Here is a 26,526-nt window from a genome sequence, read left to right as displayed (position 1 = left end):
TCCACCTGTGCACAGTGAGCATGGGCGGGGGGGTTGGGGGGGTAGGGGAGGCTGGTTCTGCATAGCACCCAATGCGAGTGGATCGGGAGGCTGAGGAGGCTTTGCCCAGCTGGATTGCACATGAGAATTCCAACCCCCTTTGAAAGGAAAGGGTGGGAGATGGCAACATTAATCACCACTTAGAGAGAACTTTCTTGATCAAATGCCTTAGAAGTACTGTTATTTTTTCGCAATATCCCCGCAGGGGAAAATCTTATCTTAAATGATCAGTGCAAGTGATGAAGAAATTCATTTTTACCTTCTCCCTGGACTCCTTTTAATTGATTTTTTTCCCCTCTTGGAAATGGCAAATAATTTAACATTGTTACAAAATTTCTTCCGCTCAATAGCAGATGGGAAAAAAAAGACACAATCACAGTAAGGAAAAGGGTAAGGATCCCACTCGGCTAATGAGGTCTATAACGGAGCCATTAGTTCTGCTTGAAGCCCCTGTCAGCCCCAGATTAAGCTGATGGCCTGTGTTTTCAGATTCCTTTGGTAGCACACTCCGCATACCCTTTTACCACCTGCTGGGTGGCTCTGGCATTCTGGTCTCTCAGAACTAAAAGACAAAAAATTGGCCCGGGATGTTTTTTGCTTTCTGTGCAGGTGCCGGTATAATGGAGAGGATGCTCAAGGCAGAAGCCTGTTGGTTTTCTGATGCTAAATTCCAGCTCCCCAGCCTTCTAATATTTAGCGAGCGAAGCCGTCTGGATATAATTTTCGGAAAAGGCTGCACTGAATGGCGCAATCAATGGAGAAGGGTTCTGAACCCACCTTTTGCAATTTCTTCTTTTCTAAGTGATACTCCAAGCTAGTTAGGACCCGTGGGGGCTGGAGGCACAGGGGTGAGCCTGTCTTCCATAGGGTTGTCCTTGAGCCTTCATCTTTTTCCTGCCTTAGGATTTAGACCTGCTCTGAGGCCTGAGAATGGAATCTAGGCTGCCCACTAGAGTAGCAACTAGCCACACATGGCTATTTAAATGTAAACTCAAGTTAATGAAGTAAAACGGGATTAAAATGTAGTTCCTCGGTTGCACTAGCCACACATGTCTGCTGAGCACTTACCACATGTGTGCCTAATGGCTACTAAATTGGATCGTGTAGAACATTTCTACCACCATCATAGAAAGTTCTACTGGGCAGTGTCTGCGGGAGGCTCTGGGTCTGGTTGCCCAAGCTGGAGGGCTTGACTATACAGCCACCCACTGCTTAATGAAGGGGATACATTCTGAGAAATGTGCTGTTAGGCAATTTCATCATTGTGTGAACACCATAGAGTGCACGTACACAAACCTAGATGGCCAACCTACTACACACCCAGGCTAAATGGTATAGCCTACTGTCCTGGCTACACGCCTAAACAGCATGTTGCTGCACTGAATACTGTAGGCCAGTGGTCGGCAAACTGCAGCTCGCAAGCCACATGCGGCTCTTTGGCCCCTTGAGTGTGGCTCTTCCACAAAATACCACGTGTGGGCGCGCACGTACAGTGCGATTGAAACTTCGTGGCCCATGCGCAGAAGTCGGTATTTTGTGGAAGAGCCACACTCAAGGGGCCAAAGAGCCGCATGTGGCTCGCGAGCTGCAGTTTGCCAACCACTGCTGTAGGCAACTGTAATGCAATGGTAGAAATTTGTGTGTCTAAACATATTTAAACATAGAAAAGATACAGTAACAATATGGTATAAAAGGTAAAAATGACACACCTGTGTAGGGCATTTACCATAGATGGAGCTTGCAGGACTGGAAGTTGCTCTGGGTGAGCCAGTGAGTGAGCGGCGAGTGCGTGTGAAGGCCTAGGACAGGAGTGGGCAACCTTTTTGTGAGTGCGTGCCAAAACCAGCAAAATCTCTGACTCAAAATTCTTCTGCGTGCCAACCCTAGTTTTTTGAGAACATGTTACGCCTACTTGATATCTCTTAAGGTGTACGTATGTGAAGAACCTTGAAATAATAATAAAATTCATTCGAGCGACAAAAACACAGTATATGATGATGAAAAATACATTTATTTTTTAATGTATACATGTTATGTAAAATTATTTATTTATCTAAGATGCACCTACACTGAATTTATCTGAAAAATAAAAAAGTCGATATTAAGACAAAAATTGTAAGTGGAAGATTATAAGAGAGGGTCTCGCGTGCCAGCAAAAGTTACTGGCGTGCTATGTTTGGCACGCGTGCCAGGGGTTGCCCACCCCTGGCCTAGGATGTTACCGTACACTACTGTAGACTTTATAAACACTGTGCACAATTTATAAAACAACACAAGGTTAAATCAAGCACAAGAGAAAAGGATGCAATCAAGAGACATGGCAAATACAAGAGGTATGAGACCGCTGCTGGTGGAACATGGCGCACTGTTTTACGCAAAAATTTTTCTTATAAGTAGAAAGCGTACACTCTAAAACAATGGTAAAAAGTACAGTGTAGGAAATACATAAGCCAGGAACATAGTCATTTTTATCATTTTCAAATACTATGGACTGTACAGAATTGTATGCACTGTGCTTTTCTATGACTGCCAGTGCAGTAGGTTTGTTTACACCAGCATCATCACAAACACGTGAGTAATGCATTGTGCTATGATGTCACAAGGCGATACAAATTTTTCAGCTCCTTCCATTATAATCTTTTTTTAAATTTATTTTTATTTTTTACCCCATGGCTCCAAGTTTTATTGATTGATTGATTGATTGATTGATTAAGGTATTACATATGTGTCCTTATCCCCACATTGCCCCCCCCCCCCATGCCCTCACCCCCCTGGTGTCTGTGTCCATTGGTTAGGCTTATATACATGCATACAGTCCTTTGGTTGATCTCTCCCCCACTATAATCTTATGGGGCCACTGTCATAGATGTGGTTCATCATTGACCAAAATGTCGCTCTGTGGCACATGACTGTACTTGAGACATAAAACTGGAAAGCCCACAGAATTTGATGTTGTTTAGCCAGCAAGTGCTGCTGTTTATTGGCAGAGAGCAAGAAGGAGTCCATATTGCCCTAAATGGTTTGGCTCAGTGGATAGAGCATCAGCTTGTGGACTGAAAGGTCCCAGGTTCGATTCCGGTCAAGGGCATGTACCTTGGTTGCGGGATAGATGTGGTTCATCATTGACCAAAATGTCGCTCTGTGGCACATGACTGTACTTGAGACATAAAACTGGAAAGCCCACAGAATTTGATGTTGTTTAGCCAGCAAGTGCTGCTGTTTATTGGCAGAGAGCAAGAAGGAGTCCATATATACAGCTCATATAAGAAAGAACAGATGGACCTGGGTTCTCTTTGAACAAGGCTGCTGGCCGCCACAGGCTGGGGGGAAGGGTGACCCTGTCATGTGACCATGCCGGGTGACCAGGATACGATGCTGTGATTCATATGATCCCTGCCGGCCTTCAGGGCTCTCAGCAGAGGGAATGGAATATGCAAAGGCCCCAAGATGGTCGGAGAATGACATATCCTAGGGATTGGAGAGCATCAGTCATGGGAAGAAATGGACAGGGTAAATGCTAGGCAAAGGCATGGACGGCTGTGTGCCCCGGCGGAGCATGACATCAAGGGGCACCCGAAACCTCTTCCCATTCGGATTTCAGAGCTTCTGTCCTATCTGTGATCTTCAGTCGAGGCCCTAGGATTCTCAGCCTCTTCCAGAGCGGGCTGGGGTCACCTGAGCCTTCCCTGGAGATGGTGTCAGTCTGGTCTCCAGCCTTCAGGAGAGCACTCATGGAAGGTGTAGCAGACGGTAATTTCCAAAGACGGCCGCACCAATATACATCCCACTCTCTTTACAACGTTAGGCTAACCCTCCCCCCGGGACCTGGTGGACCTTTGTGATGGTCTTGACTAAGAGAGCGTAGAGGAAGTGAGACTGCATGACTTTGGAGGTTAGGTCATAGAGAGTAATAGGTGGCTTCTCTTTCCCCTCTGCCTGTCACCAGCTCTCTGGCTGTGAGGATAGCCTCTTCTGTAAGTCGCTCACTCCTGGATAATATCGTGGTGCCTGATCGAGGCCGGGATCTAGGTGGTCACTTGGTCCTCTAGGTTCCCGACACCAAGTAACAACAGTGAGCAAACACAGGTAACTATGCCATCAACTTAGCTTTCATTACTTGCAGGTTTAATCCAAATACAAACACATCAGAACACACACACTCACAGGTATTGGGAGTTAACGAACCAAAAGTCTAATGGTCTCAAACGTCCACTGGACCTGGCTATTTGCACAGCGGTGGTTACTTGTCACTCGGAGCCACAGCAGCCTTGGTGTCCAGGGGTCCACGTCTTGGAAGGAGGACGGCTGAACCAGCTCAAGACGGCAGGGCCCCGGAATAATCCACGGCCACCAAGCCAGACACAGGGCTGTCAGCACGGCTCATTAGCAGGAGGGCGACTAGCACGCGTCCCTGTTCCCAGTGTCACTCTTATCCATCTTGTGGCGGTGTCTCCCTTCATCTGCACTTGCTCCATTAGCTTGTGGTCTCCTAAGGTTGGCCCTTGAGGTCCAAATCAAAGTAACTGGCAACGTCCGTGGAGGTGCTTGGCCACTGTTATCACTTGCACCTGTGGGTTGCCTCCCTGTGACTGGCAGCCCAGGACTTGGCTCTTGGCCCAGACTTCTATGTGTTCAGAGGACAAGGCTCAAACTCAAGGTGGAGTTAGTTATGCTAACTCTGCTCTCCTTCCCTTTCGCCCCCTTCTTCTCCTTTCCATTCTCTTGGGAGCCCTGGGCATGCCTTGTAGGCAATCTGACTACCATGGAGGTGACGTGCTGGAGAGATCATGTGAAGAGGCTGCTTGGAGACAGACAGAGATGCCCGAGGAGCCTCAAATGGCCCAGCATCTAGCTGGGCCCCCAGAGATCACGGAGCAGACACAAGTCATTCCTGCTGTGCCCAGTTTGAATTCCTGACCCGCAGAACCCAAGCATAATAAATGAATGTCTTATACCACTTACTTCTGAGATAATTTGTTAACACATCATTGTAACTGGAACGGTGGATCTGGTGGGACCCTTGGAGGCAGGGAGAAGTCCCAGCTTTTCATCTTGGGTGACCTACAGCGTCCCTGGCAGGTGCTGGAAGCAATAGGGCGCCTTTGCAAATGCAGTCAGACCTTGTGAATTTAGAATTTGGAATTGTTTTGGTTTCTAATCAGGATTGGACTAGAACTTCCCAGAGCATCTTCCATCAAGAAAGAGTTTGCAAAAGCAAATAGGAATGGCAACTGAGTGAGGGAGAGTGCTTTAATTACCTAAGAGGACAATTGATTTTGGAGAGGCTCAGCCAAGTATGCATTGCTATTCACACATAAACGATTGATATGCTTACCAGAAACCCTTGTCACTCCACCAGAGCAGTCCTCTAAGGACCTAGTTATGGGAACTATAACTAGGTTTGTTAGACTTAAAGCTTGGCTAACGTCAATCTAGTCACTCGCACTTAAAAAAATAATAATTGATGAGCGTTTCCCAATGGTTCTTAAAATTCAGTTTTTCCGTTTTGAGATTAGACCAGCCCCTGCACTGCTCTGGTGTGGACAGTCATTACTGTTTTTCATTGAGAGCTTCAGATGTACCAGGTAAGCTCTGTGCTGGGTACTTTAACCCGGAATATTCTCATTTAACTCCTAGCATGCCTTTGAGTAAGGTTCTAGAATTATCCTTGTTTTGCAGATGAGGAAATCAGGGCTCAGAGAGGTAACGTGACTTATCCCAGGTCACCTGGCAGTCTGACTCCAGAGCCTGAGTGGGTGACTTCATGCTAATTCAGCCTCTTCAAGGGGGCTTGGTCCATCTTCCCAAATGGTCTGGTGGAGGGCGGCTGGCACAGCACCCAGGGGCTCCCCAGCTCTCTGTGCGTGCACCGGTGAGAGGTCCCCTTGAGGTGCCAGCACAGTGGGCTGTGTGGTTTTGGACAAGTCATATCCCCACTGGGAACGGTTGGCCTTGAAGATCGGGAAACTCCCTTCCCAGTCTTGTCAAGAGAGGTTCTCTGAGCCCAGGGTAGCAAATAACCCCCTTAGGTTGCAGCCCCCGTTTGCAAAGCCTGCTACAGATGCCTTAATTAATTATTCAGGCTGACACCTCCAGCTCCCAAATCAGAGGGTTGAGAAAAGATCATAGGAATATAATCAATGTGAGCTTGGCTGGTAATCGCCGGTCCCAGGGTGGCGTGAAGAGAAGAAAAACCCTCGGAATAGGACTTCTCTTACACTTTGGCCCTGGTTCTGCCAGCGGCCAAGATGAAACCATCCTCCCTCCATAATTAATCAGCAGGAGCGCCCGGGGCCTGGGCCCCAGGAGGAGGCCCCTCACCGAGGCCGCGCCTACAGAAGCGCGCAGACCCAGGCGGGCCAGCCGGTCAGGGGGCGAGAGCACTGAGTCACTGCGGCTGACCCAGCAAAGTGCTGGGAGTGTGACCCGAATGAAGGGCTGCTCTGTCTGTCTCCGCGGTGGCGTGGCGGATCAAATCGCAGCGGATCAGGCGCCGAGATGTTGCCTGGCTCTGAGTGACAGAAGTTAATAATTAGTGACAATGATTGACAGATACACTCCATCTGCTGCTCTGACGCCCAGGAGCAGTTATTCCACAACTGTCTGCGGGCACAATGAACTCCCCCGGGAGCGCCGGCTGGCCCGTGATTGACAGCTGCCTCCAAGAGAGACAGGCCACTGACGGGAAAGTCGCTGTCAGCAGAAGCGCCCGGTTCCCCCCGTGTTGCCGAGGAGGCTCGGGCGCTGTATACATTTATTCTGTTTCATTTATCATGTCAGCGGCGGTTTTAAATAGATTACTAGCCAGCCTGTTTTTTAATGGGGGCGTTTTCTGTGGGTGAATTAGAAATACCTGCGAATGTCGACGACTTCCTGGCACGCGGGTCTTCCTCCGGTTTGTTCTCGGGGTAGATGGAGGAGAGGAGATAGGAGCTTGCTTGGGTGGGAGATGTCACTGATCTCTCCATTGAAACCAAAATGGAATCTTTAACCAGAAGCGCTGTAAGATGGGGCTGAGCGTTACTTGGTGCACTTGGGCTCCAAAGTCCAAACGAAAGCGTGAACACACCCTGGTTTTTCCCCCTTAAGAAACAGACATGCCTCTGAGAGGGCCTTTACATGACATAACTTGTAACAATCGCTCCTTAAGCGATATTTGCATTTTTAGAGGATGAGAAGAATTCCCTGACAATTCAGAAGCCTACTTGTCTCAGGATGAACTGTATATTCCCTTGGGATTTCATGGTCAAAATCTGGGACTAACAAGCTGGGTACACTTACGTGTGGGTTACAGTTCTTTCTAGACCAAAGTCCCTGCCCCATTTCTTCCCTGGGTATTTTTATCCCAAATTAAAGCTCAGCTTCAAACCAGCCCACATGTAACAGGAGGACTCTGACAGCTCCTAGCCCTATTTTAAATAGGAAAACAGAGTTACATACACACATATATATTTTACTGGAGGAATTGTCGTCACCTAATTGTTCCTACTATTAATTTGCTTGGCTTTCTGGAAAAATGCATTTTAATTTTTGCTTCATTTAGGACCTCACTGCTAGGCTTTCTGGGCCATCACTTACTCCTCCTCTCTCTTCTTTTGTCCCCCCTGATGCTTCAGCATAATTTAAAGGACTGTCCATCGTGGTTATGAATAAAAGCCTACTTAAATCCTGCTATTTAAAATACAGTGAACCCTGTTTATATTGATCTCATTCAGAATGTTTTCCCGCATATGATGTCCATCCTTTAAAGGATGGGTCATGTTTCCTCTTAAGATGTTTTCTTATCTTATTCCCCTAAAATGATATAAACAGTTTCAGTATTCTTGATAATTAGGTATGCGGGTAAGGAAAAGACATCCCGTTCTTTTTTTAAGTTTTTAAACAATCGGGATACCAGAAGATGAAGTCATAGGGAGTAAGATGTTGCCTCTCATCCAGGAATCTGTTTTCCTCCCTGCCTCTATAGAAAGGAAATTTACTAGGACACAAGATGGTAGCGATGCCTTCGCCTACCCCTAGGGTGCATGCCATCTCTGCAGTGTGGCCCCATGTGGCCCCCACCGTCTGCCCCACAGGCTCAGAGTGGGAGCGGGGTAGATGGGGCTGGATATTGGAGAGGAAACATTTAAGTATGATTGTCCCTCCAACTACCCCCCGTTCCGGAGTTAAACGTGTATCTGCATGTCCTGTAGCAGACGAGTGCATGACGTATATGTACACGTTGTTGTGGTTGGTGTCTCTCATGTTGTTTTCAGAGGGACTTTGAAAGAGGTGTGTTGATGCAGCTTGTTTATCTATTTATTTTTGGGTCATCAGTTGGAAGGTCACCACCCTCCATTTTCCTACTTAGAACCTGCCCCAGTTAGAGCTACAATGGCCCTAAGTAGCCAGGCCCTGTGCAGTTCCAGGAATGCAGAGAGACACCCGCAATAGCTTACTGCCTATTGGGGGATTGGGCCAGCAAACAGGAATTATACCATTTCATGATGAGTGCTGTGATGAGGGAAGAGCAAGGGCTGAGGGTGCCCAGAAGAGGGGCGGTCACCTGGGTCTCCAGGGTCCAGGGAGCTTTCCAGGCAGGCAGAAGCCTAAAGAAGGGGAAAGGGGAGTGGGCAAGAGCGGGAGTGCTTCAGGCAACCAGAATGGCAGCTAGGAAGGGTCCCCACAGAGTTCAGGGGGCTGCCTTGTGAGGCTGGAGAAGGGAGTGGAAGTCACATCACCGGGGCCCTATCTGCCGTATTGAAGAGTCAGGACGTTGTGCTAAGGATTTGCACGTCAGGCAGGTCACTCCGCAGTGATGCGGGGCACGGCTGGGAGTGGGTGTGAGACGCAGGTGCAGTTCAGAAGCTGTGGCAAGAAGGCCCTTGGTCAGGTGAGGGGAGCATCCAAGGGGAAGGAGAGGTGTAGGTAGATGGCAGAGGCCTCTGGGTAGCAGACTCAGTGGGCTTTGAGGATCAGGACCGGGTGAAGAACTGCACTGTGACCGGACTGGGTGGGGGGAAGAGGGGACTGTTGGTTGAGATGAAGGATTAGGAGAAGGTGAATGTTGGGCTGGGAGAAAGCTGCGTTAAATTTTGGGCATGTTGCGTTTGAAATGTCTGCAGTCGAGGCCAGCTTCGTGGGTATGCAGCCTGGGTGGCTGCCCTGGGCTCAGGGGGCTCCGCACTTGGTTGAATGCTCTGCTGTTGCGGTCTTGAAATTCATCATAAATTTTGAACAAGGTGCCCATGTTTTCATTTTGCACTGGCTGTGCAGAGCTCATCCAAGTGGAAAAGTCAGACAAGCAGCTTGCTATCTGGCCCTAGAAGTCAGGACCGGAGAAGGAGGTCTGGGATTCTTCAACACAAAGAGAAGTATTTAAATCCCTGGGAGCGGATGAGGTCCTGAGGGAGAACATGAGGAATGAGAAGAGAAGAGGGTCCAGGATCTGAGATGCACAGCCTGGTAGGGCCACACTCTAAGGAGAAGAACCTTCAAATGCACAGACGCTGCTATCTGTTGCCACTCTTTGCCTTTGAGATGAAGCACTGAGGTTTAGCTATTGCCTTACGTCTGAGGAGTGTCCAGCTCCATCCCAGGGTCTCAGCTAAATGGGAAATCTAATAAAAAAAATCTCATGATCAACCACCTGTAGTTATTATTATAGACATTGTAACATTCTCCATATTTCAGAGTAACTTCATTTATTCATTCAACAAACATTGATTGAGCATCTATAATGTATCAGGGTGCACTGTGCAGGGTGCGAGGGATATACTAGTATCAGTGAACAAAAACCCTGCCCTCATGGAGCTTCCATTCTGGTGAGGAGAGAGAGACAGTAAACAATAAACATCATAAACGAGTAAGTTATATAATATGTTAGAAGGTGATACTGCCTTGGAAAGAATAAAATCTCAATTTTCTTTTTAAACAAAGATGACATTTTGTCTCATGTTACATGGAGCATCATGGATGGGCCCTGGGGCTCCAGTGTCACCCTCAGGTCTGGTTTCTTTCTGTCTCCTCTGTGCTGACTCTATTGTCAGGGGGACCCTACCCCAGTGGGTGGTCAGAGATGCTGCCAGCAAAGCCCCGGTGCAAACCCAGCAGAAGAGAGTAAGTGTCCTTTCCCACCTTGTTGGCAAAAGACAGTCGGCATGAACCGGCCCGGCTCCTCTGCCCTCCTTGGAACTATTCCTCTGCCCTGTAATCTCTGCAATGGTCCAGGGTGGACGCTGTCCTTACTCCATTTCACAGCTGAGGACTCCTGAGGCCAGGAGATGTGTGACCCTCCCAGGGCCCCACACTTAGCAAGCAGCCGACCTGGGAACCGAGCCCAGCTCTCTGACCCTAGAGCTTGAGCTCTCTGCAAGAGGCCCAAGGCACAGTATACACAACTGTAAAGATACCATCTCTCCCCAAATCTACTCTAAGGCTCAAAGGTGACACATTTAAATAACTAGGAAACACTTAATTAGGGACAGGATTAGGTGACCAGATGGATGTGTAAATGACAATTGCCTAGGACTTTAGCAAATCCCTAATGATAGGGATTTAGACTTTTAAAGACCCTCCAGGCCAGTCCTTAGCTCTGATAGGTGAGGAAACGGACATTCAAGAAAGGAAGGAACTTGTCTGCTTTCCCAGCAAGTAGAGAAGGGCCAGGACTGTCTGTTATTCTGGACCAGTATGGGTGACCCTTTCTGTAAAAGAAGAAAAAGGGGTCCACCCTTTCTATGGTGTGTCAGAGCATCCAGTAGCCACTTAGGTTAGCTGTGCTTGGCTAATGACTACCAACTGGCTAAACACCCTCATCGTGGGTTGCCTAATGAACAGTCACAGCCTCTTAACCACTTTGTTGCTTGCTAATATAACCCCTTAGTAGTTTTTGTTGGTGATAATAATAATAGCAGGCTTTTGCTGAGTACTTACTGTATGTGAGGTATTATGCAAAGAGCTATCTCTGCATCATCACACTTACTCTCACCCAGCAACCCTGAGAGGTAGACTCTCTAACCCTCTTCACAGGTGAGAGAGTGACCTGCCCTTGGTCATGGATAATGACCGGTAGAGCCTGATGTAAAGCCAGTCTGTCTGCTTCTCCAGCCTAGGTTTTCAAACCCTGCAGAGCAAAAGTTTTTCTGTTTTTCTTGTGAAAAAGAAGATTAAAAACTAGTAATGGATACCAAGGACAGCTCGTCACTTTCCCAAACCCTGCACGCACTGTTGTTGTTGTTCCTTTTCTAGGCGGGGCCAGTCCCCGCTGGGAATAGAAGCCATCGGCCAAGTAGCAAAGATGCGGAGTGTGATGAGGCTCAGAGCAAAGACCTCTGTGAGGTGCTTGACTGGTTCAAAGGGGCTTTGAGGCGGAAGGAAGCAGAACAGCCCAAAGCTCTGGGACAGAACCCCTCGCTGTCCTCTGGGCTGGGACGTCCCCATTGGGAGGGAACTTCCTGGTGTGCATCTCTGTCAGAGTTTTCCCAGGTCTCACTGTCATCAAAAGTGCCAAGAGAATTACAGTCATAACAGCTCCCACGTACAGAGTGCTCATGTGCCGGGACTGGCTGAGGGCTTCGTGTAGTTGCCCCTCTTAATCCTCACAGGAGCTGGTAGGAGAACAGAGGTGGTAGATCCTGCAAAGTCCGTACCATTATGATCCCCGATTCACACAAACCAAGTTGGTACTTGCTTAGGAGGTTGGATGACTTGCTGAGGGTTATAGTTTCTAAGTGGGAGAGCTGGAATTTAAACCCCGTAGAGGCTGCTGTCTTAGCCATCAGGCTGTAGGACCTGCCCCAGAACTCAGAGGCCCTTCTGAGGTCGCTGAGGCTACTGAGGCCAGAGCGGGGCAAGGACCCATTCAAGGTTGGGAAGCAAGCAGCCGACAGAACAGGGACAAGAATCAAAGTGTCCTGACTCCTTGTCTCGTACCCATTTCCACATACTGTCGAGCTTTTGAGCAATTTGTTCTGCAGGGATTCCTAAAACTGTCCTGGAGGAAATATTAATGGAAGTTCTATTCCTAAAACACTTTCCCAACTCAATATGCAATTAGCCATTATTACTCAGAGAGCTTGGCTTCCACCCTGCCCAGCGTCCTGCATTTTTCAGCGGCTGTCGATGACCTCATCTTCATCTTCATGAGTTCATCTTCGTTGAGGGACAGTAGCGCGCTCAGCCAATGAACCTTCCACCCTGGGCCCATCATGCCATCCCCTACAGTAAGTCTCTTTGGGACCCCAGGGACCAAGCCCAGAGATATGGCGATAAAACGGATCACCTCTATGGCACTGCTTTGTCACTGTGAATGTGCACACTGCTGAGAGGAGCCAACATTTATTGGAGATTTATTATGTACCAGGCTCCCTGGAGAACTTGTCTTATTTAATCTTTACAACTGCCCTTTGGAGGAAGTTCTGCTCGTAACCCCATTTTACAGATGAAGAAAATAAGGCCCAGAGAGATGATAAGACTTGCCCCAAAACATGGCCGGGAAGTAGCAGAGCCAGGACTTAAGCCTCTAGGGTTTGTGTGACTTAAGATTCTGTGCTTTGCCCCCTGACTCTTGACTACATTTATGGGACGGTTACCCCAAATTGTGGGGGGAACCTAAGGAGCCTTTCTCTTGCACATGCTCACCTTATTCTTTGGACACGGGTCCAAGGCTCCTTCATGACCCCGAACAAGGACATGATGAGCCTGAGAATTGCCCACCTCAAGGCCTGAAGATGATATAATTGAACTGCCAAGCCCATGGTCCAATATTTCAGTGAGATGACCTTCTGTCTTCTGCTTGAATATATAGCAGATACTTTTTTAAGCCCCTTGTGTGTTGGGTACTGCAGCAGTGACTGGGGATGGTGACGAGATTCATGCTTTCTCCCTTCCCACAGTGCCTAATATGGTGTGGACGAAAGACAATGATTGTAGTATTGTGAGGTGAATATTAGTGAAGCAAGTACAGAGTACTCAGAGGCACACACAGCAAAGCATTGAGACCAGTCTGTACCATCAGGGAAGGCTTCTTGTAGGAGGTGAGGTTGAAGGTCATTCCTAGAGGAAATAGGTGTGTGATAGGCAAAGCAGGGGTGGAAGAAGGGTGTAGGCTAAAACCTGAGGGAACAAGAAGATGGGAGATCCTTTCAAGCAGACCATTTCATCGTTCCTATAGCTTGGCATCCTCCTAACTCGCCTATGGCCCTACATCTAGGACGGAAAGCGTTCGACTCCAGAGACAACGCTCTTAACCTCCACTCCAGTTCCCCCCCTTTTTTTTCTGGACACGGTCGCATCAGGATGTGATGGCTGGATTTGTTGCTGCTACCTTGGCATCATGAGGGGAGCCAGCTCGAGGGGAGCCAGCCGAGGGCAGCGCTGATCACTGAGGATGCGCAGTGGAGAGATGTAAAAGACCCACGTCTTTGATGGCATCGTGCAACTTTGGAATCAGCCAGCTCTGGAATCCAGCTGGCCTCAGCTGATCTTAAGTGAAATAATACAGTGGGGCCTTGACTTACGAGTTTAATTCGTTCCTCCAGTCCCCCCCCCCTTTTTTTTTCTGGACACGGTCATATCAGGATGCGATGGCTGGATTTGTTGCTGCTACCTTGGCACCATAAGGGGAGCCAGCTCGAGGGGAGCCAGCCGAGGGCAGCGCTGATCACTGAGGATGTGCAGTGGAGAGATGTAAAGGACCCACGTCTTTGATGGCATCGTGCAACTTCTGAATCAGCCAGCTCTGGAATCCGGCTGGCCTCAGCTGACCTTAAGTGAAATAATACAGTGTTTGAGAGCCGAGGGTCAAATCCCAGCTCTCACTCTCGCCAGCAATGTGACTTTGGACAAGGTAACTTTTCTGAGCCTTGGCTCACTCATCTATAAAATAGGGATAATAATAATTGATAGTAATTGCACTTACCCAGAGAGTGAGGTTGAGGATTACATGGATTAATGCCTGTCACCAGCTTACAATAATGCCTGGCCTGAGGAAGTGCCAACGGATGGAAACTGTCAGTATTGCCAACACACATTTCCGGGGTCGGCTCACACTCCCAGCCTTTTCAAAGCTCTCGATGACTAACAGAGACGTGGGCAGGTCGATCGGCACCGTGACAGCCCAGAGCAGGGAGCAGTTCATTTCTGCAGGAGGAGCAGGCGAAGGTCCACAGAGGCCACGTGTTTGAGCAAGGACTGCAAACACGAGTGGGAGTTTGAGGAGGAGCAAGGGCATTCCTGGTGGTGAGAGCAGCCTGAGCAAAGGTGTTTTAAGTCAGCGGTTCTCAACCTGTGGGTCGCCAACCTGTGGGTTGTGACCCCTTTGGGGGTCGAACGACCCTTTCACAGGGGTCGCCTAAGACCATCGGAAAACACATATATAATTACATATTGTTTTTGTGATTAATCACTATGCTTTAATTATGTTCAATTTGTAACAATGAAAATACATCCTGCATATCAGATATTTACATTATGATTCATAACAGTAGCAAAATTACAGTTATGAAGTAGCAACGAAAATAACTTTATGGTTGGGGGTCACCACAACATGAGGAACTGTATTAAAGGGTCGCGGCATTAGGAAGGTTGGGAACCACTGTTTTAAGTGCTTTGGAAAGGGCAGGTAGCTGGTGTGGTTAGAACTTCAGGAGTGGCACTCAGCGGCGTGGCTCAGTGGTTGAGCACTGACCTATGAACCAGGAGGAGGTCACAATTTGATTCCCAGTCAGGGCACATCCCTGGGTTGCAGGCTTGATACCCAGTGTGGGGTGTGCAGGAGGCAGCCAATCAATGATTCTCTCTCATCATTGATGTTTCTATCTCTATATCTCTCTCCATTCCTCTCTGAAATCAATAAAGATATATTTAAAAAAAGAACTTCAGGAGGGGGTGCATGTGTGTGAAGGCAGGAGATGAAGCTGGAAACCTGGGTGGGGGCTGGCTAGGTGTGGAAGGCCTGAGTACCAGACGGAGGCATTTGCTGTAAATCTTGAAGGGATTCCATGGCCCTGAGGGATGCTGCTTAAAACAAGGACTCCAAGGCGGTCAAGTCAGGATGGACATGCTGCACACTTTGTAGTCCTGGCAATAAAGAATGTGCATTAATGTACGAAGGGCTCTGACAAGTCCTGTAGCAACAAAACCCATTTAACTTGGTGTAAGCCAGTGTGTTACGAACACGCTCAACCACAAGGAGCCCTTCATGCAGCACTGCGGGCCGCACTCTGGGGGAGGCAGTTCTAGGCATTGGGCAGCTGCCAGAAGGGAGGGAGGGGTCAGTTTTACGTTGCCCAGAGATTTCTTCTAATTACTTGAACAATAAGGGATCAAATGAGGTCACCAGGAGGCGGTTTCTAAGGCCTGGCTTGCTCAGCTGAGGCTCTTTTACTTTAGATGGCTGACCTCTTTGTCTGGGTCCCGCTGAACGCCTTCTACCTTTCAAGTCTCCAAAGCAGAGAAACTCCCTGCCGCTGTAGTTTTCCTTCTGACCTTTTTGCTGTGTCCCTTTAAAGCTGATGATTCAGGCTCAGCACCGGGATTGACACTTGAAAGCTACAAGGATGCTTTTTAGGGGTTAAAGGTTACAGTCATGAGCTACAGTTTGACCTGAGAGAATTTTTGAAGTTCTTTCTTTTCATTCCTCTTTCCTTCCTTCCTTTCTTTTTTCCTTCCACCCTTTCTTCCTTTTCTTTCCTTTCCTTTTCTCCTCCTCCCCTCTTCTTCTTCTTTCCTTTCCTTTCTTTTCCCTTTTCTCTTACAGAAGGGCCAATTGAAAATGATGCTCCCTAGCTTGGCAAATCCTGCTGAAGGCAGAACGTATGATAAACATGCCCCTTTAGACGATTTTGGCAAAGAACGGGATTTCTCAGTCACCCGGAAGTGGGAGGGGAAGGGCCTATGAAAGAATACAGATGCCAGGGAGTCAGCTTCTCGGGTGATTGGAATGCACAGTAACATTTGCAAACTACACACTTGGGAACCCTCAGATTTTACAAATCCAACCGATAGATACTCCGTCGGAAGGAACACTTCCTCTTTACCCCTCTGCCCTCAGTGCTGATTTCCTTGCCAACCCCCAACCCCAGTGCGCTCCCCCCTGCCCCCCGGGACTCAGAGTAGGTCCTGGACCAGCCCACACAGACTGTGGCCCCACCACCTAGATATCCTGCCCCTGTTCTCACTCCCCTGCCGTAGACAGTGTTCTTGCTGCTGGGACGGAGAGGAATGGGGCCCAGGTGCAGGAGCAAGGACTTGGGGTGATGGCAGTGGCATGAGAATTCCCAGGGATTAATGCCATCGGTGCTGTGTGGCCCCCGTAGTGCTATGAGTGGTTCACTTCATGGGTGAAGGAATCATATCATGGGTGAGGTTGAGGTTGAGTCATATCATGGGTGAAGGAGTCATATCTGACTCCCATAGGGTTCCTGCTGTAAGGAAGTTGTTCTGTTTGGTGTCCTAGGGACTCCCCCTCACTTCTGGCTGTGTCCATCTCCCCTTCTTTTTATTTTTAGCCTCTTCATTGCTGCAGCATGGCCACTGTCCTCCACACTGTGACCCATCTCCTGGGGCTAAGTCACTGGTGGCCACATTGCTGATAACAAATCCTATGACTGTTCTTCTCATTCCCCTCTGCTCTTAAAGGAAAGATCCCATCTCCTACCACCCCAGGGTCACCACTTAGGAGGCCTTATCTTCCTCCTTATCCTAGAGAACCATCCTAGCTTCTGGGAGAAGATGCTCCAAGCTGGGCTAATTATTGAAGAGATGAGTAATACCTTCCCTAATGGGAGCTATTGGTGCCCTAGAGGTTTTGGGGCGCCCTGGAGGTTTTGGTCTGTGTTTTACTCAGCTTAGGTTCTTATAATAAAATACTAGAGATCAGGAGGCTTAACCAAAAGGAAGGTGTTTCTAATCGTTCCGGAGGCTGGGAAGTCCAAGATCAAGTGCCAGTAGGGCTGGTGTCCTGTGAGAGCTTTGTTCGTGGATCGTGGACAGCCACTTTCCTGCTGTATCCTCAGATGGTCTTTCCTTCATGCAGTCTCTCAACTTCCATAGTCCCCACATCCAATCAATCACCAACCCCTAAACATCAATGAGGAAAAAGACAAACAACCCACCAGAAAATCAGACCAAAGCTGTACATAGGCAGACCACAGAAGAGAAATACAAGGGGCTAGAAACATATAAAAAGATGCTCAACCCCATGAGAAAGAGGGAAATGCACAGTAAAATGATCTTTCTTATATCCCCTTCAGATCGATAGAAATATGTGAATATGGATAAAACACCTAGTGTTGGGAAGGAGTAAGGAAATGGCAGCTTTCATGCGCTGTGGGTGGTCATGTGAGTGGGCTGAACCTCTTTGGAGAACCACCTAGCAACATCCATCAAAAAGCAAAATGCACATACCTTGTAACCTGCCCACATCACCTGCAGTTACCTATCCCAGAGAAACACTCACACGAGTCACCAGAGAGCAAGGATGATCACTGCAACACGGTCTCCAAAAGCAAAAACTTAGGAACAGCCCAAGTGCTCGCGAACAGGGAGTAACTAGGTAAGCTGGGCACTTTCTTCCTCTCGTCAGTGCAGCGAGCCCAGACAGCCAGGCACGTCCTTAAGTGATGACATGAACAAACCTCCTTTGTGGGCTGCTCATCTGTCTCCCTCCCAGGGTTCTCTCCTCCTTGCGCCCCCTTCTCACTCCACACTCTCACTTTCCTGGCCCACCATTTCCATGCGATGCTCTCTGTCCTCTGGGACTATTCCTGAAGGTTCCCCTGAGCTCTAGACCTGCATGTCCATCTTGGGTGGCCTGTAGGACATCCAACCCTGGGCCCTGCTCTCTGCCCTCCGTGGTGGTGAAGGGAGATAGCACTGGTGGCAGCTCAAGACGGAAACCACGGAGCCCTCCTGGACACCTCCCTTCCCATCGACTCACACGACCCCATACATGGCCAAGTTCTGTCCGTATAGCCCTGGGGTAGCCTGAATAATGGCCCCCAAAGAGATCTGTGTCCTTTTCCTGGGACCGGAGAATGTTACTTTAGATGGTAAAAGGGGACTTTGCAGATGTGTTTGACTTGAGGATCTTGAGATGGGGAGAGGATCCTGGATTATCTGGGAGAGCATCCTTATGAAAGGGAGGCAGAGGGAGATTTGAGGGAGATCTTCCTCAGAAGAAGCAAGAGGAGATGTGACTATCAAAACAGGAGGTTGGAGTGATTCCAGGAAGGGCTCATGGGCCCAGGAATGCAGCAACTTCCGGAAGCTACAAAAAGGCAAAGAAGTGACTTCTCCCCTGAGCCTCCAGAAGGAACCATCTTACCAACACCTTGCCTTCAGCCCAGGGACACTGCCTTCTGGTCTCTAGACTGAGGGAACAAATCTGTGTGGTTTTAAGGCATCAGCTCTTGTGGTAATCTGTTACATCATCCATAGGAAATGAATACAAATCCTCCTTTAGATGTTTCTCCACTTTGTCCTCTTTCCCTATCCTTGCTACCTCCCCTCATCATCTCTTGTCTGAATCTCTTCCTAAATCTTTCTGCATCCTGTAATGACGTTTATAACACTTATCAACAACAGCCCCTCATGCTTAGAACTAAGTGCAAACCCCCTGACATGACATTCAGGGTCCGCGCCGGCCCGTCTCTGGCCTGTGGTTCTGCCTTCATCTTCTGCCTCTTCTGGCCTCACCCTGGATGCTTCAACACAGCCATTCTGAACCTGGGGTCCATGACTGGTTTCCTCCCTACCAGATCTTTGTGGCTAGTCTGAAAGTCTGAAACCTGAAATTCAGGGCAAAACTTATGATCATACATTTGCTCATGTGTGTTCCTGCAGACATAACCCCCAGGTGCCCCTCAGAGGCTCCTGTGTCCCTAAGAAGAGTGCACACTAGTGACAGCTTCTAGTTCGCTGCACACAGCATGCTGCTTCACCCCCACACACCTTAACTCCTGTGACCCATCCACCTGGAATACCTTCCCTCAGGATTCCCTCATTTCATTCATGTTTCTACTCCATGTCATCTCCTCAGAGAGCACCACGGGGGAGGCAGGGCATAGAGGACCCTCTCTCCCCTACCCAGAAACACAGAGGAGAACCTCCAGGGAGGGACCTGGGACTAGAGTTCAAAGTATTTTCCCAAAGGACAACATTTTCCTCCCTAAGAGAAATTCTGGTGACAGCCGTTAGATAATTTCCCCACCTCATCACCTAAACCACAAACCTGGAAGAAATAAATGTTATAGTGCTGGTTTAGAGCTATGCTCTGGAAGCGAAGAGAATTGGGGTGATTAATTCCAACCTGGAGGATGATGGCACGTCCCCAGAAGAAATGCCATTTGAGCCACTTCTCACTGAAGGATGGGGAGGACTATGATAAGGGGAAAGAAAGAACGGGAGGCAGGAGAGGGCTTGGTGTGGGGGACGGTGAGTTGTCTTGTGCTGTTTGAACCTTTGGGTTTTGGAGGGGGCTGTGGGCCAAGCTCAATTTACAGCCTCACTATGGAAGGTCCTGTCTGGGGTGCTAAGGAGAATGGACTCTATTGTGTCGGCGGTAAAGAGCCATCAACAGGCTTCCGGCAGGGGAATGACGCAATCAGCTCTGCTTATTAGTTTTTGTGTTCTCAGCGTTAAACCAAGTGCGTGGCACTAACAGGTGGTCAAGGATGCTTTTGCACAAAGGAGTGAATGCTGATTCGAAGAGTGACTCTGGGGGCATGAGTTGAGTTGGGAAGAGGCTGAAAAGGGGAAGCCGGTGAGGTACTTTCTCAATAGTTCAGATTGGAACGATCAGGCTGACCCAGGGTGGGGCCTGGGGTGGAGAGCAAGGAGCACTCAGAGTTATTTAGGAGGAAGGAGTGACAGGGCTTAATGCTCATGAGGTGGGGGGAGGGGCAGAGTAAGAACGAGGGGCGGTTTGGGGAAGACTGAGGTTTGTGACCTATGGGGGGGGCATGGTGGCATCATTCGCCAAGTGGGGGCCAGGAAATGGAACAGGCTTGCGATGGAAGGACAGAGAAGAGAGTAAGACTATAAGGAGGCTGGTTTTCTGATATCTCTTGGGGGCCAGATTCACAGGGTAGGGAGGTGTGGTGTTGGCGGGAGGTCATGTAAGTTTACAAGGGAGCCAGGTTATGCCCCTCAGCCTGTCTCTCCCCAGAAAGAAAACTCGGAGTAACGCTTTCCCGAAGGGCAAGCACCTCCTTTGTTCTATCTCAGAACAAGCCAACCCTGAAACCCAGCATGAAGCAGACATTTTTCACCCCTGTCCTCAGCCGCAGCTCCTCCCAGAGCCCTCACCCTGTCATCTCTCAGCGTGGCATGACCTGTATCGCATGGAGATGTCCCTGATCTGCTACCAGCAATGGGCTTTCACTGAGGGTCCCAGCACTTCTAGAGTCCATGGGAGGACCGGCCAGCCTGACAGGATGTTAGTCATCTGGAGATCCTGAAGGTGCTTCTAGATCAGAGTGAAATTATGGGAACCCCTGATTCCTTATTCTGAAGAGGCCCCCAGAGCCTGCAGGAGAACCATCATGGCTATATCAGGACATAGACATCCTGGGAGCTGGCGGTCAAACAATTTTCTTTCTTTTTTTAATATATATTTTATTGATTTTTTTTACAGAGAGGAAGGGAGAGGGATAGAGAGTTAGAAACATTGATGAGAGAGAAACATCGATCAGCTGCCTCCTGCACTGCCTCCTGCACATCCCCAGTAGGGGATGTGCCCGCAACCAAGGTACATGCCCTTGACTGGAATCAAACCTGGGGCCCTTCAGTCTCAGGCCAATGCTCTATCCACTCAGCCAAACTGGTTAGGGCCAAACAATTTTCTTGCGGTAAACCTGGGTATGAACTAGTGATTTGATTCTGTATCTATCCATCCATCCACCCATTCACCCACCTACCCTTTCATTTCACATACAGTCAAATAGGCTCATGCTGGGTACTAGGAATATAAAAGTGAGCAAAATAGACATGTATTTTGTTGCTCAGATAAATATGTAAACAGGCATTTACAATAAATATTGAGTGCTAAAAGTTCAAGTAGATGAAGTAGCTAAGTGAAAAACAGTCAAGGGTGAAGTATGTTCCAGAAAGGGGATGCAGCAGGTACAAAGGCCTTGGATGGGAGGGGCCAGTGCAGGGCATGAGAGGAGAAAGCACAATGAATTAAAGAACTCAAGTAGTCAACATGAATAGAGTGTAATGCATGTGCAATTGTGCATGTATGCCCATGCACGTGTGGCTATATATGCACACATATGTGTGTACACAAACACGTACTAGTATATACACATACAGTTGGGTACACATACCAATATATGTGAGCACTTGTATGCATATGTATTCATGCACATGTATGTGTGACTATGTGCACATGCATATTCATGTATGCGTATGAACACATGCATCTGTGTGCACACATGTGCATGCACCTTCTCGAGTGGTACTGGAAAGAAATGATGCAAGGAGATAATCACAGACTCTATAAAAAGAACTCAGGGTTTAAGAAACAAAAACGAGGAAGGGGAATGTTTCGCAGGCCACCTCTGTCCCGTTTCTGGACCTCTTGTCATCAAACAAACCTCCCCAAGGACAGGGGTACTGAAGGGCCTGGCCACCTTTGTGGTGTGAGTGAGACAGGATAGCAAAGGGAGAATATCTGCAATCTAATCTCTGGATACATTACTGCTCTGTACCCCTATTATTGCAAAGCAAAGAGTTAAAACATTCTGGCTTCCTCCTGTCTACCCTGGCTGTTCCGTCTCATGAGGAAGCATCGAGTGCAGCTCAGAGAGCAAAGGTGTGCCAAGCCTCTGCCCCAGGCTAGTTCTCCCAACAACGGAGTGATGTTGCTAAACGGAAATTTCCCAGCCAGTGGCTGACACCCCAGTCATGCATTTGGGCAAAGAAACAAATGCAGACCAAGCTCTCGCTCTGCTCCAAGCGTGGCTCCTGCACATGCAGGTTCATTGTTGGAGTTGAACATTTCTTCCGGAAGACTGGCATCTTCTCAGGGAGCAGGAATGGGAGGCACGCCGCTCAGCCTCCCCTGCCCAGCCCAGCACAGCCCAGCCCAGCGGGCCACCAGTAAAGGCTTGATGGTGGCCCCACCTTTTTGTTCTGAGAGTCAGAGACCTGGGATCCACCCCAATGCGATGCCCCCTCCCCTGCCTGGCGTACCGTCTGGCCCTTCCTCAGCCTTTCCTGGGACCTCTCCTGGGAGCCCACAGTACGCCAGGCCATGGCGAGGCCAGGGCTGCCTGGCTTTGCATTGCTTTCCCTGAGGAGTGGGAGAAAGAGACGCGTAAACAATTGTGTACGATGTAGCGTAACAAATGCCCATGAAGGGAGTCTAAGGTGCAGTGCTGAGGCCCAAGGACAGCAACAGCAACAATCATATCCACTGTTTATGAGACACCTACTTGCAGGAGGTATAGGGCGTGGGCGGGGAACATAGCAGTGACAAGAGTTAATATTTCCTGAGAGTTTACCAAGTGCCAAGACTGTCCCTGATGCTGTTTACATGCATCATTTTGTCTAATCCTTAGACATACTCCCATGAGGTGTCTGTGGTGGGCAGCATAGTGGCCCCCATAGTGACCGTGTTCTAACTCCTGGAATCTGTGAATATGCTACCTTATGGCAAAGGGTCTGTACAGATGTGATTAAATTTAAGACCTTGAGATGGGGAGAGTAGCCTGGATTATCTGGGTGAGCTCCATGTAATCACAAGAGTTGTTGTAAGTGAAAGAGGGAGGCAGGAGGGTCAGAGGTCAGAGAGATTCCATGTGAGAAAGACACAGCCGGACATCGCTGGCTGAAAGGTGAGCATGCTCTATCCTTCTATTTATACTTGGAGAGGAGAGCATATCCAGGGCTGGCAAATAGCTTCATGGTCAGACAGTCTGTAGTGACTGCTTGGAATGCTGTGTGGAGACAGACTTGGTGCTCCCTTAGCAATGTCTGCCACGGATGTGGAAAGGGAGAATGGAGCACATTAGTTGGTTATTTGTTATGCCAACCCTGGTCCCCTCACCTTACACAGATGAGGGAAATGAGACCCAAGCAAGGAAACTGACTCTTCATGTCTTTACCTGTTCTTCTAGCAACAACATATCACTCATGGTGGCCAAATACTCCCTCCCATCTGGAATGCTGGTTTAAAAATGGGTATCTGTGCAGGATCAGGTTCTCCTAAGTCTCGGGTGCTAATACCCATATAATCTGAGCTGGTTGAAGGCCATATGATCTCTGTGCCAAGAGATTTGTAACTTCCTGACTGTTGGAGCTTTTTCAATTTAGGCTGGTCTGCTGGGAGGTAGTGAGCCTCCCATCAGCTCTAGAATCATGGAGGGTCTGGTGTTCTGCTCCCTCTCACCACTATGCTGGGGCTTGGGGGAAGGGTGCCCAGGTAATGCATGGTATTTTGGGCTGCTCTCTTCCGGTTCTGAGTGGAGCAGATTTAGTGAGGCGTGCAAGGTGAGTGTGGCAGGAAGGTTACCAATGCCAATCAAATGGCCCGCATGGCTGTAGCCTGGAAAACATGGAGGGCTGCACTGAAAGATGACGTTGTGAAGGGCATGTGAAGCTAGATCAGCGATGGCGAACCTTTTGAGCTCGGCGTGTCAGCATTTTGAAAAACCCTAACTTAACTCTGGTGCCGTGTCACATATAGAAATTTTTTGATATTTGCAACCATAGTAAAACAAAGACTTATATTTTTGATATTTATTTTATATATTTAAATGCCATTTAACAAAGAAAAATCAACCAAAAAAATGAGTTTGCGTGTCACCTCTGACACGCGTGTCATAGGTTCGCCATCACTGAGCTAGATCATGGAGGGTCTTAAATGCCATGTCAAGGAATTTGAACTTTAACTCCTGTGACCAGGACCTGTGAAGGAACATTAATCACCAGCTCCATCCCTTTAGGCCACTGCCAAGCGGCTCATTTACCTGGCTGAGTTGTATGATTTGAAGGTGGTAGATGTGTCTGAAAAGAAAGTGTCTTTTTTGATGGACACTTGAAACGATGCTCAGGCTTCAGAATGATTCACTTCAAGGACTCTTGGCTTTTGTATGTTTCAACTCTCAATCGCAACACTACACTAATGTGGTTTTTTGCATTGAATTAAAATTAATCTAATACTTGACAACTCTGGCTGGACGCCTGCCAAATATGGAGACTGGAGACGCTTCCTGTAAATTCTGCCACGCAGGATTCTTACGATTCAGGGAACATCTCATTTATCTCACTGCTATGCACTCCTGACCCTAATTCTCCCGAGATTCCTTCCGCAAGATCCTCTTGCATAAACGTGAGCATGTTCCAAGGCAGTTACTTTTCAAACCCGTATAATCTCTGGGGACCAGGATCATCTGAGGTGCAGGGAAAGGGTCATTTAGATGAACCCACTCTGCTCAGAGTCAGTCTTGGATTTTTTCCAGTAATAATCTCTTTCGTCATTAATGGCCTGCTGGGTGAATCTTATTATATCTCCTTAAAATAATTTAGATGCTAATATCTCCCAGTGACCATTATGTGGGGAACGCAGGGCTGGAGGTGGTGGTGAGGACTGAAAGCTGTCTTAATTCTATGCTCCTTTTCACAGCTGGAGACCTGCGTTCGATGCACTTGGAAAAGCTGCCCTAGCAACCAGGATTTTCATGCCTTTGCCCTCAAAATGCCTTTGGTTGGTCTTTCAAAAGTTCTACTTTTTGAGATGAGGAGTCAGGATTCTGGGTGAGCAAACCAAGAGGATTCTGGGTGAATATTCCAAGAAAATTCCAGGTACACCATGGAAGGGCACTTGTATTTTTGATGTGAACTTGAGGGTGGGCTGGGAGAGGCATAAAGAAGGAGTAAAGGTCTGGCAGCCAGGAGGTTTGGCTTCAGTTCTAGTGGTTTGTTACAACTGATTGAATTCATTTGTTCATTCATTCATTCACCAGCTATTGATGTCTACTCTGTGTTGAGTTCTCTGCTGGTTCAGAGAAAACAGAGACAAATAAGTCATCATGCCTGCTCCAAGCAGCTAATGGGTTGTGTGTGTCTTTCTCCTTCCTGGGCCTTGGTTTTCTTATCTGTACGGGGAGGGAATTGTTGGAATAAAAGTTCTCAGAGAGCTCTTCGAGGGTCAGTGTTCTGGGACCATAAGATCCTAAATATCTGGTGCCCTTTCTTTGACCTCATTCACTGAACTCTACCCATGCACTGCCTCGTGGGCCAGGGATGCTGGCTTGCCATCAGCATCTTGCTGTTGACAAGCTCAGGGTCAGTTGGAGCAGTATTTACATGACCTGGTGGTAAACGGGCCAATGCATGTTTATTCAGAGCCCTTTGGGAAAGCCAGGGAGGGAACAAACAGCTTTGCATAGTGATGGTGGCTATGATGCTTGAAGGTCCCCAAGCTTCATGGACCCCAACATCCTAGAATCACCAGAAAATTCCAGCCAGGTTCCAGCTGACTCCTTAAGTCCCCGCTGGAGAAAGGTTGTGGGGCTCTGTTCTAATTCCTGGGAACTGGGTTTCGATTTCAACCCTGGAGAACAGGCGGAATCTGCACCGGAGATCTCGATTTTGAGCATCAGGGAATATGCCACCACCTAAAAACAAAGTGATAATGTTGTTGACATTTAAACAGAAATATTTCTTGTTGGATGCTAGAGAGTAAGCCAATGTTGTTTTCTTAGAACAGGAAGAAGTGTGAGGTGTGAGTATAAAGCTTGATTATGTAGCATATGGGCCCCACCAGCTGTGTGTGTGGGGAGGGGTCAAGATGGCATCTCAATATTGTCCTACCAATGCCATGTCCCTGGCTATGTCCCTACCCGTGGGGACTCCAACCCTAACTGATTCATCCCAGTAGATCCTGGGAGTTTTTGGCTATCCTGATTTGGGTTCTCCCAGAAGAAAAATCTGAGACAAGGTGTATGGACTCAATCTGACAGTTGCAACCACCAACAGGAAGAAGCAAAACCATTATATATGCTTCTGAATAGGTGTTTTCCTGAGTTTTGTGAGCACCTCTGGCAAACTAATGGAACCCAAGGAGAGGCTGTGGGAACCTCTAATTCATAGCCAGCGGATCAGAAGTACGGGCGACAACCTGGACTTCCTGTTGGCATCCTGATTTTCCTTCTGTTACAAGGATCAGAATTTACACATTGTGAAAGGCTGTGGTCATGGTGCCTGGTATTGGAGGCTGAAGACCAGAGGGCAGGCAGTGAGAAGGGAAGATGGATGGAAAGTGAAGGAGATCAAGGACAAGCTGGGACCCCACGAGAACTCTCTGAATTTGGGGTCTGTTCTTGTTGCCTCTGGTGGTATGGAGTGTCCTTCAGAAGTGGGGCCTTTGTCACAGAGCTAGAGACATATGCCTGAGCTGGTGGTCAGAGAAGCTGAGGGAATGTCCAGGGAAGTGGAGCAGGTGTGGACTTCATGTCAACAGGCCAAGTCAGCAGCTCACCCGCAGTGTGTGCGAGC

The 26,526-nt window shown here is 48.4% G+C and overlaps 1 pseudogene; it reads right to left on the bottom strand.

Moving 5' to 3' along the window:
• Positions 1–8,823: 8,823 nt before the first annotated feature.
• Positions 8,824–26,526, bottom strand: part of LOC102239602 — a 124,211-nt pseudogene continuing 106,508 nt past the window's right edge.

This window comes from Myotis brandtii, unplaced genomic scaffold, assembly GCF_000412655.1.
Source record: "Myotis brandtii unplaced genomic scaffold, ASM41265v1 scaffold274, whole genome shotgun sequence".
Classification (NCBI taxonomy): domain Eukaryota; kingdom Metazoa; phylum Chordata; class Mammalia; order Chiroptera; family Vespertilionidae; genus Myotis; species Myotis brandtii.
The sequence above is the reverse complement of the archived record's forward strand: the minus strand, read 5'-3'. Positions and strand labels throughout refer to the sequence as shown.